General features: G+C 35.7%; 1 long non-coding RNA gene and 1 pseudogene across 3 annotated transcripts; both read right to left on the reverse strand.

Annotated features, from left to right (window-relative positions):
• Nucleotides 1-631: 631 nt before the first annotated feature.
• LOC104607318 (purine permease 1-like) lies at nucleotides 632-4679 on the reverse strand (annotated as a pseudogene).
• A 1649-nt stretch (nucleotides 4680-6328) lies between these two features.
• LOC148792210 (uncharacterized) lies at nucleotides 6329-8998 on the reverse strand. 3 transcript variants are annotated; one of them, XR_016068580.1, is made up of 5 exons: nucleotides 8490-8998; nucleotides 7876-8143; nucleotides 7068-7148; nucleotides 6665-6718; nucleotides 6329-6580 (listed from the first exon to the last, which is right to left on the reverse strand). It is a non-coding gene; the product is annotated as an uncharacterized LOC148792210 (long non-coding RNA). The 3 variants fall into 3 exon arrangements; XR_016068581.1 differs by having other exon boundaries at nucleotides 6665-6714; nucleotides 7876-8998; XR_016068579.1 differs by having other exon boundaries at nucleotides 7876-8998.
• Between the last annotated feature and the right edge of the window lie 433 nt (nucleotides 8999-9431).

Below are 9431 nucleotides of genomic sequence, written 5' to 3' on the forward strand. Positions count from 1 at the left end.
TTTAACTATTTTTAATGTTTTGTTATTTAAGATATTTGGGTGGAGAAGAAGAACTCATCAATCCATCATCAATCTCAAATGTTGCTTCATTAGTCAAAAAATTCTTAAAATAAAATAGAATTTAATTTCATCATGAATCTAACTTACCATTGAAGTCCACTCCCATTGGCTCTGCCTAAAACTTCAATACCATTCTTTCTTCTATTAAACTCGAAAGGTAAAACAATGGGGATTTGACAATGACACTCCTTAGTCCTTATTATAGGAAAGTGGGACAATGAACCTCATGGCAAAAATTAAAAAACATTATAGGAAATTAGAGAAATGAAAAGAAAAATCAAGCCTAAGGTTTTATGCTAAATTGTACACAAATGAAAATTCATCAAAACTGATGGGGTGGTTATTATAATCGAAGATCTCACTTTTGAGATTGCGATCAAATCAAAACTATCTCATGAATTTTGATGAATTCTCGTTGTTTAGGATACCCGGATTCAATAAAGAAACCCCACAATCCAGTGTGAAGAAGAAGATGGAGAGGAAGGGTGATAAAGAGCTTAGTCAATTATTACCTATTATACAAAATAAGATAACAAATAATAAAATTAAAACATCTACTTGATAAGCCGTATATACTAGTTTTGGTCATTCTTATGAAAATGGCATAGAATTGAATGATATACGCTTATTTCCTTAGATATCTGATAATGGAATGTCACGTTGATGAGGATCGTCCTTTTCTGAAATCTGATTCTCTTGCTTGCTCTCTTTGTATTCACCATAGAAGTAGGAGAAGAGGCCCTAGAGAGACAAGGCAAGGGCGAGGCCTTTTTCACTTTGGAACTTTTCATGGTAGAAGACAATGGCTAGGATCTCTGTCACTGGCAGTAAAGCGGCAACCAAAACACCAACCCATAGTGATGAAGCACAGAAGATGGTGCCAATAATCCCCAACATGAAAACCTGCCAAATCATTACTGACCATGCAAGCACAACATAATATTTTGTTTCACCAAGGCCATACTCTCTCGCCTCCCTTGAAATGACCTACTAGTCAAATGGGTGGGCAAAATTAAGAATGAATAATAGATGATATACCCCAGAACTCAATTATAATCAGCATTATTGAAGATTAAGAAAAGGAAGAGAAAACAAATATACTTTTGATGAGATAATATATTTTATGACAATGATCAGGTTTGTCCTGAAATTGTTGACTCTTGGAAAAATTAAGAGGTTGATAAATAGGTTTACAGGGATTCAATCTCAGTGGTGGTGGAAAGTTTGAAATGGATAAAATAAGTTCTCTCATTCTTTTTCATTATTGTTCAAGATGAAATTCTAAAATGGAAAAGAATGGATAAAAATGGGTTAAATGAGAAAATATTGTAATGAATCAAACATTTTTTTCCTGAAAAATTAATTCTTTTCAAACAGAAAAGTGCCTTACGTTGTTCATTTTCATTCTTAAAAAAAAAAAAAAATTGTGTTAGCAATCATAAACCACCGGCCTAGGTCTCCAAAATCATCAGCATAGAGGTTTACTTATAGGGCTGTCAATAGGACTGGATTTGGTCCAATCCAATATCTGTCCATTTACAAATGAGCTAGACCAAATCCATACAAACCAAGTCCATTCTAGTCAAAATAAAATGCAAATGGACCGGATTGGGTCCAATCCAATCCAAATTGAATCAAACACCAAAATAACAAGAAAAATCTAGAAAGTATATAAAAAATTACAACACCTGCTACAATCCAATCCAGTCCAATTAAAATGCAAATGGACCGGATTGGGTCCAATTCAATCCAAAGTGAATGAATAAAAAAACTTTTGTAAAAGTACTTCGATAAAAGTGCTTTTGTAGAAGTGCTTTCATAAAAGTACTTTATCAAAGTACTTCCATAAAAGTTCTTTTATAAAAGTACTTTCGTAAAAGTGTTTTTATAAAAGCACTTTCATAAAAATGCTTTTATAAAAGTGCTTTCATAAAAGTACTTTTCATAGAAGTACTTTTGTGTAAAAATACTTTTATAAAAGTGCTTTCGTAAAAGTATTTATGTAAGTGCTTTCATAAAAATACTTTTCATAAAATTACTTTTACAAAAATGTTTTTGTAAAAGTGATTTCATGTAAAGTTACTTTTATAAAAGTGCTTGCATAAAAGTGTTTTCATAAAAATACTTTCATAAAAATGTTTTTATGCTAGTGGTTTCTAACTGTTGGCATAGAGTTTCTCTAAAGAATGAAAATGAGCAAGATATGATTATTTTATTTTCATTCTGCAAACCATCTCAACTTTTGTGATTTGGGATGATTTTTCATTCTAAAAAGAATGAGGCCGTTGGCAAGAATTTTATAACCAAGAGCTCTAATCTTATTCATTCTTGCTCATTCTTGCTTAAAATGAACAAAGCCCTTAGCAAAGAACCAAACATGGCCTAAATTGTCCTATTGTGGGCCCCATCACAACCCTATCCTTCTACATTGAGAATTTGATTTGTCATTAGAGTTCAGTCTTTTTACACCCTTTGCTTTCCTTTTACTTAACAAATTTTATTTTGAGAAGACAACCAGGTGAAAAAGGACCACTTATCAAAACTTAGGATCTAATACATTAATGTTCATTTGAATTAAGACAAGCCAAGTGTAGTACAGCCAATGTCAAAAGTGATGAGCGTGCAAAGAAGTTTAAGGGGACTGTTTGGTTCATGGGAATAGGGGTTTGGAGTTGGTCCAACTATTTGGTTGGATAGAATCGAAATCTCATTCCCATTTTTTCTGAAATGGCATTCCCCCATTTGAGAGAATGGTAATCATTTCCTTGGAAACAAAATCCAATTCCATCTTGTTTTCTGATTCCTGTCCGAATCAAATAGATTATCAAAATAGACCATTCCGATTCCAATTCTAAGGGTTTTTTATTTCTATTCAAGTTCCAGTTCTGACTATGAACCAAATGGACCCCTTTGATTTATTGGTTCCCTCACCTAAGAGCTCCATATGTCCATATGTTAATGCTCTGCACATGGGTCAGGAAGTGAATTTTAGCTTAAACCCCTGTTACCATATGAGCATATATGGTGACAGTAGAGTTACTAACAGAGTGGCGGCCGACGAGGTGGCTCGCAAGGCTCTTCAGCGGCCCCCGTCCCCGGGGTTTTCAGGAAGAAAGAAACCTTAGACAGCTCTTAAAACTAGTTGGGAAAACCTCTAATAATACAAAGATGGGTATAGACATGATGTAGAGATAGCTGGGGAGTGAGCTAATTGTTTATTCAGAATCTCTCTCTCTGATGTATTGTTTGGATTTGTCATTGGATTTCACCACATGGCAAGTTGGGTCGTCTTAGCAGTTTTATTTGAGTTCCATGGTTAAAATTAAAGTCTCTTTTACATACACATCCAAAACAGCCCTTATACCTCAGCCCGTACAGCAACCCTACCATTCATTGGCAATTTTCCGAGTGATATATATCAATCCTTCAGACCATGCTGCCAAGTGGAAATTCAAGGTCATTAGGGGTTAATTTGGTTCAATTTGGCTCATTCCATGAAAGAAGCAGGCACTGTTTTGATCTCCCAGGGATGGACACAGGACTAGGCCTGAACATCAGAGCCGAAAGAGAGTGTTTAGGCCTCAAAGAAATCTTGATTTTGTGTCCATTTCCTCCAAATGATGCTTGCCCCCATGGAATGACCAAAAATAAACTCTTTGGGATCCTTCTTAAGAGCCCCATGGAGAGAGAGAGAGAGAGACCTGAAAGTCATTCTTGACCAGCATTCCAACGGTGCAAAAAACATTGGAAAAGATGGATGTTACAATCAGAATCTCCATTACCAGAGATGGCAGAGAATAGGTTATGCCCTGCTTCAATTTCTTGTACATCAGCTCAATTAGAGGAGGTGACAATCCATTTATCAGAGCTGCGCCGACTGTCATAGCGAAACCCACGTAATACTGTGTATTGGATTCATTAGCAGGGCGGTCAGAACTTGCATGGAAGGCAAGAACTATTGCACCCATGATCGACAAAACAACTGAGTTTATGGAGTAAAACATGAATCTTTGCCCAACCAGAAGGAATGCAAACACTGCTGTGCAGATCAGCTGAGTGGAACCTATCAAACCACCGGTTGAGACGGGTAAACGGGACAAACCAAAGCCATATAAGTAGTTGGAGAAACCATTGACAAGGCCGAGAATTGTGCAGGCAGCAAATAGATAGGGATTCATAAAGAAGAGCTTGGCATCTTTATCGCTTTTAAGGCGGTACAAGTATAAAATAAAAAATGGGAAGAGAAGAACTGGCCATCCAATAGAAATCAACCAGCTTGATAGCCAAATTCGCTTGCCGCCATGGATGAAGTAGAGTCGAGTGAGCAGCGGACCGCCGGTGTTGCCCAGAGCCACGAACGTGCAGAACAGCAAGAGGAGAGACCTCTTCAGGGCTTTGCTCATCTTCTCTTCTTTGTTGAGAACTTGGCGCCCAGTAAGCTCTTGGATATCCATATCTTTGTTTGTAGATGGATATCCAAATGAGAGTTCACTTTTGCTACCACAATCAAACCCTTTGATGTATTGATATGGCCCCCACCTAAGCTTTCGATGTATTAATCTGACCCCACCTTGAATTAGACGAAAAGTGGTTTTGATAACTTCATACACAGCTATAAACGTAAGGCCATGATTTCCAGTTTAGCCCTGCACTACAACAACAAAAGTGAATTCAGTAGAGTTGATAACTTCATATATGCAGCCAAAAAACTTTCACATTATACGAACAACACAGCATGTATTAGTTGTAGGAGAACATCTTCCGTATTTATATGTTATTATTCTTAGAATCTGTTTGATTTGCAGGAATAAAGGTCTGGAATCGAAATTGGAATGGGTTATTTTGATTTCAACTGTTTGGTTGGACAGAATCGAAATCTCATTCTCATTTTTGCTGGAATGCATGGTATTCCCCCATTTGAGAGAATGTCTATTCCCTACCTCTCTCCCTTGGGAATGAAACTCATTCCTGCTGATTTTAATTTCTATTCCAATTCTTGTCTAAACCAAACAGATTATGGGAATGAATCATTCCGATTCCGATTTTAAAGAATTTCGATTCCGACCACGAACCAAATAAACCCTTATTATTCATGATATTCATGATATTGAGGTGGGAGTGTTTTATATCAAAGTTATTGTGAAAATAAACTATCAATTGGGAATCCCAAATTCCCTATTAAGAAAACAATATTCTTCATTAAGGGTAATCCCGTCCTAGAACAGTTTGAAAATTTGTATCAAAAATTTTAATTCACAAAGGAAAAAATCTGGTTTTAGAAATTTGGAAGGCTGTCTCTCTGTGTATATCTTCATCATTTGTTGATAAGTTGATTTGTCCTTGCTCAAATACTAACGGGCCCTATGAGATGCATTGGAAAACCGGATGTTAGGATGAGAGGATTATAAGAAAATATAAACTTTACATCATTTGCCCTGAAAAAATAATTAAAGAAACTATAAATTAATGTAAACCAACAATTAATGATGTATATTAAATTTCAAATAAATGTAAATTTGTATATATTGTTCCTGAAAAAATTATGTATTTCAAATTTATATATATATATATATATATTTTTTTTGTTTATGATATTTATTGTTTACTTTTTACTATTTATGAGGTTACTTTTAGTAATTGTTATTTCTAACAGTAGTTTTTATTATTTAAATTATATTAGTTATTAACTTATAATTTAAATAGGCAAAAAGGGACTATCACTTTTTTCTTTGTCTAGAGCCAAACCTCGTTGGGTCATAAATGATCAAGGAACCCAGCGACATTTCTAATGAGTCGATTGTATTTTGTTTGCTTAGGTATACATGATTTGTGGGTCTATACAGTTTTCATAAGTTGAGCACAACCCAGTGGGCAATACTTGGCTCCTACTCGATTGAAGGATGAGTCCGGATCACCTGCTAATAAAATACATTCTAACACCCTACCAATAACACATGACACCACACATCTTATACATGATGGGTCTCATTTGTATGGTGGACCCCAGTTTTATAGCGAGATGTATGGTGCTAAATCAAGTTGCTAGGGTGTTGAAACTTGTTTTGTTGGCAGGTGATCCTAATTCTTGGAGGACATGTGTCCTACCACCTCTCTTGATATCGGATTTAAACTCTGAAACCTAAACCACCCGAAATCATAAAATCTAAACTCTAAATCCTTAACCCTTAAACCCCTATAATCTAAAGTCTAAACTCTTAAGCTCTATAACCTAAATCCCTAACCCTAGACTGTAAACTCTTAAGCTCCAATCATTGAAACAATATCAGGGTGATGAATCATGATTTTTGTCCCCTGATTTCTTAGGATTACATTCTATTAAGCTAGCACTTGGTAAGCACACCATCAACCTTTATAGATCATGGAATGTCACCTTATTATAGAGGCTTGAAAGACTTGGCTCATCAAATGGAAGATATCCTGCCATAAGAACAAAAAGCACAACTCCAGACGACCACAGGTCAGCCTAGGCTCCATCATATCCCCTGTCATCTATTACCGGCTTAATTCAGAAAAAAAAAAGTGGGTTATATTTCCTTCCCTCTAATGATTAACCAAGTAAATTCCAATGTTAAAAGAAGAGTACCTCTGGAGCAACATAATTTGGAATGCCAAAAGTCGTGTACAATAGTCAATCTTCCTAATATTTTGTGAACATATCAGTGTAAAGTTCTCAATAACAAAAGCAGCCACACTATTTTCTAGTAATTTGTTATGTTCTTGGGGAATCTATAGTGAAGTGTGTGAAACATCACTTTTTAGTGTGTTATATGTGAAAAGTAAGGTAACCATCTCCACTTTGGAGTTTGGATACTTTTGCACCACTGGAATTGACTTCTCAAAGCAATGTTATTTGAAGATGTAATTACAAGATATTCTTGCTTGAGGGCAGAACTGGCTATAATCTTGCATAATATATGTAAATCAGAAGCAAACATGATTTACCATTTTTCAGAATAAAAAAAAAAAAAAAAACATTGACTGCATACCCTTATTTGCTGAGGTGAAGCACTTAGACCAAAATCAAAGATCTTCAAATTGCAGTCCTCATCAAGTAAGAGGTTTTCCAACTACAAAAAAATTACATGGGTTGGTACATCATTTTCTTTTAGGATAAAAGGTATAAACTAAAAAACAAAAGGAAAGGGACCAGGACACCCAATTATAAGGCCTGATAATATACAGAAAAAGCTTGAAACACATAAACTGGCTCAGAATAGGATAAAGCTAATAGGAGATTCAGTAACTCTATATAATTAATTGGACCACTAGATTCTTATGAGAGAAAGACAACCTTAATAGGAAAATTGGAAGCCACAAGAAGGCAATTACATTAACTCCAAGATCTGTAGAAAGGGCTAGGGAATGCAATGTGGTGAGTTAAATGGGTGAAGCATCCAGCCTAGCATTTACTGGAACAGGTCCAATGTGACCCTTACTATGGTGGGTAGGTTTAGTTTCCAGATCATGAACCTGTGTTGGATTTGGATGGTGTCATATTTTACTAAGCCGACCAGTCAGGTCATTATATCCATTATCCAGTTAATAGGACAAAAATGAATTGAGCGGGTTTCATATTGTTGATCCTTTTATTTATTGTCTCTCCCGTCTTGGTCATCCATGTTCTTGCTAAAAATCCACATGCCTGTATGGTTAGAGCCAGGTTTAAGTTTATCAGGATCATAGTTGGTTTCACCCTAACCTCTTATGAAGCAGATCCATTACCATTTCCTAGAAAGGTAATTTTAAATCTCTATGGTAGACTCCCTTAATGTGGAAATAATCAATAGCACTTACAAGTTGTTGGAAGTATTTCCTGGCTTCATCTTCTCTTAGTTTGCCCTGCATGGATTGCATCCATCAAAATAACCACCTTGTTAGCAAATGTTAAAGCTTTTTCGATGTGGGCAATATTTGAAGTTGTGCCTTCAAATATTGATTTGTTTGTTTGGTCAATAGTACTCCCTTGTCTTTCCTTCTAGAAAGTAGTTCTAGGAGTACGACACCAAACATATATATGGGATGACAACGATGAAGCCTACTTAGCAAGTCCAAAACCTGAGATCTGATGAAGAAAAACCCAAGGGTAACATGAATAAATTAGTGACATATACAAATAAAGTTACTATGGATAATTTATAAACTGATCTTAAAAGAAAATCACATGTGGCTCAAAATCATCAGAAAGAAGAATATTAGATGATTTTACATCCCTATGAATCACGGGTTTATCATAGATATTCCAATGCCTCAGCCACACCCAGGGCCACCTTATATCTCTTTTTCCAACCAAATGCTGAATTGTCATTCTTGTTACTTGATAGAAATCATGGAGAAGATAGTAGATCAAAGAATAAGAGCATAATAGGAACTGACAATTTAATTGTTAGCTAAACAAAGAGGTTATGTACCATGAAGGTTCTCCTCTAGGCTTCTTCTCAGTAGGGAGTCATGAACCAAGAGAAGATTGTTGTCCTTAAAACAAAACCCAAAGAGGGACAAAAGAAATTCCTTCAACGTGTCATCCGAGGGATTTAATATTTTCACTGCAAGTTCCTTGCCATCTGGAACTAGAATTAGAGAGAAGACCATTAGATGGAAACACCATTAAAAATAATAGGACTAAAAGAGAATTTATAATATAAACACAGAACTGGTAAATAAAATAAACATGTTTGAAGTTAGAAGTAGTGGAGAGGAGATCTTGGTAGCTAAACAATCTGCAAGTTGCTAAGAATTTCTCAGGTAGCCCTCCCAATGCTTTGGGAAGTTTCTTCAATCCATAGCGGGGGGAAGATGGAGGTACAGTAGCATTAGTTCCTACTGGAGCAATTGCACTACTTTCTCCATTGAGACTGGATAAACAATCTTCAAATTGATTACGAGTAGTGTGTTTGCTATAAGGATGCACAACTACCGAAAGAATCATATTGGGTAGTCCCATTTACTGATGATTTCTGCAAAGCTTTAGCTTTCTCATTACGTAAAATGGCACAGTGAAGCAGTGGCCAACAGGGCCTTAGTGGTCCATGTCTACATCTTTAGGGCCCACTACTTCCAATAAATGCCACCAATAATGGGACAAAATAACACAGAACCCACTTCGTTCGCATCTTCTTAAAAAAAAAAGATCAATTGCAAGACACCTTGCAATTGGAGGCTAAGGTAAATGAGCTATTACAAGAAATGACTTTCTTGAGAAAGATATATAAGTCTTCAGATTACTACAATTGGCCTCCAAAATGAGGGAAAAATGGATTTAGAGAAGTATAAACCAATATCAAATAGAAGGAAACAAAAGAAACTGAAATATGTGATTAATAAATAACCCGCACAATGTAGAATAATTGAAA

The sequence above is a fragment of the Nelumbo nucifera genome, chromosome 4 (genome assembly GCF_055504915.1).
Source record: "Nelumbo nucifera cultivar China Antique chromosome 4, China Antique-T2T, whole genome shotgun sequence".
NCBI lineage: Eukaryota > Viridiplantae > Streptophyta > Magnoliopsida > Proteales > Nelumbonaceae > Nelumbo > Nelumbo nucifera.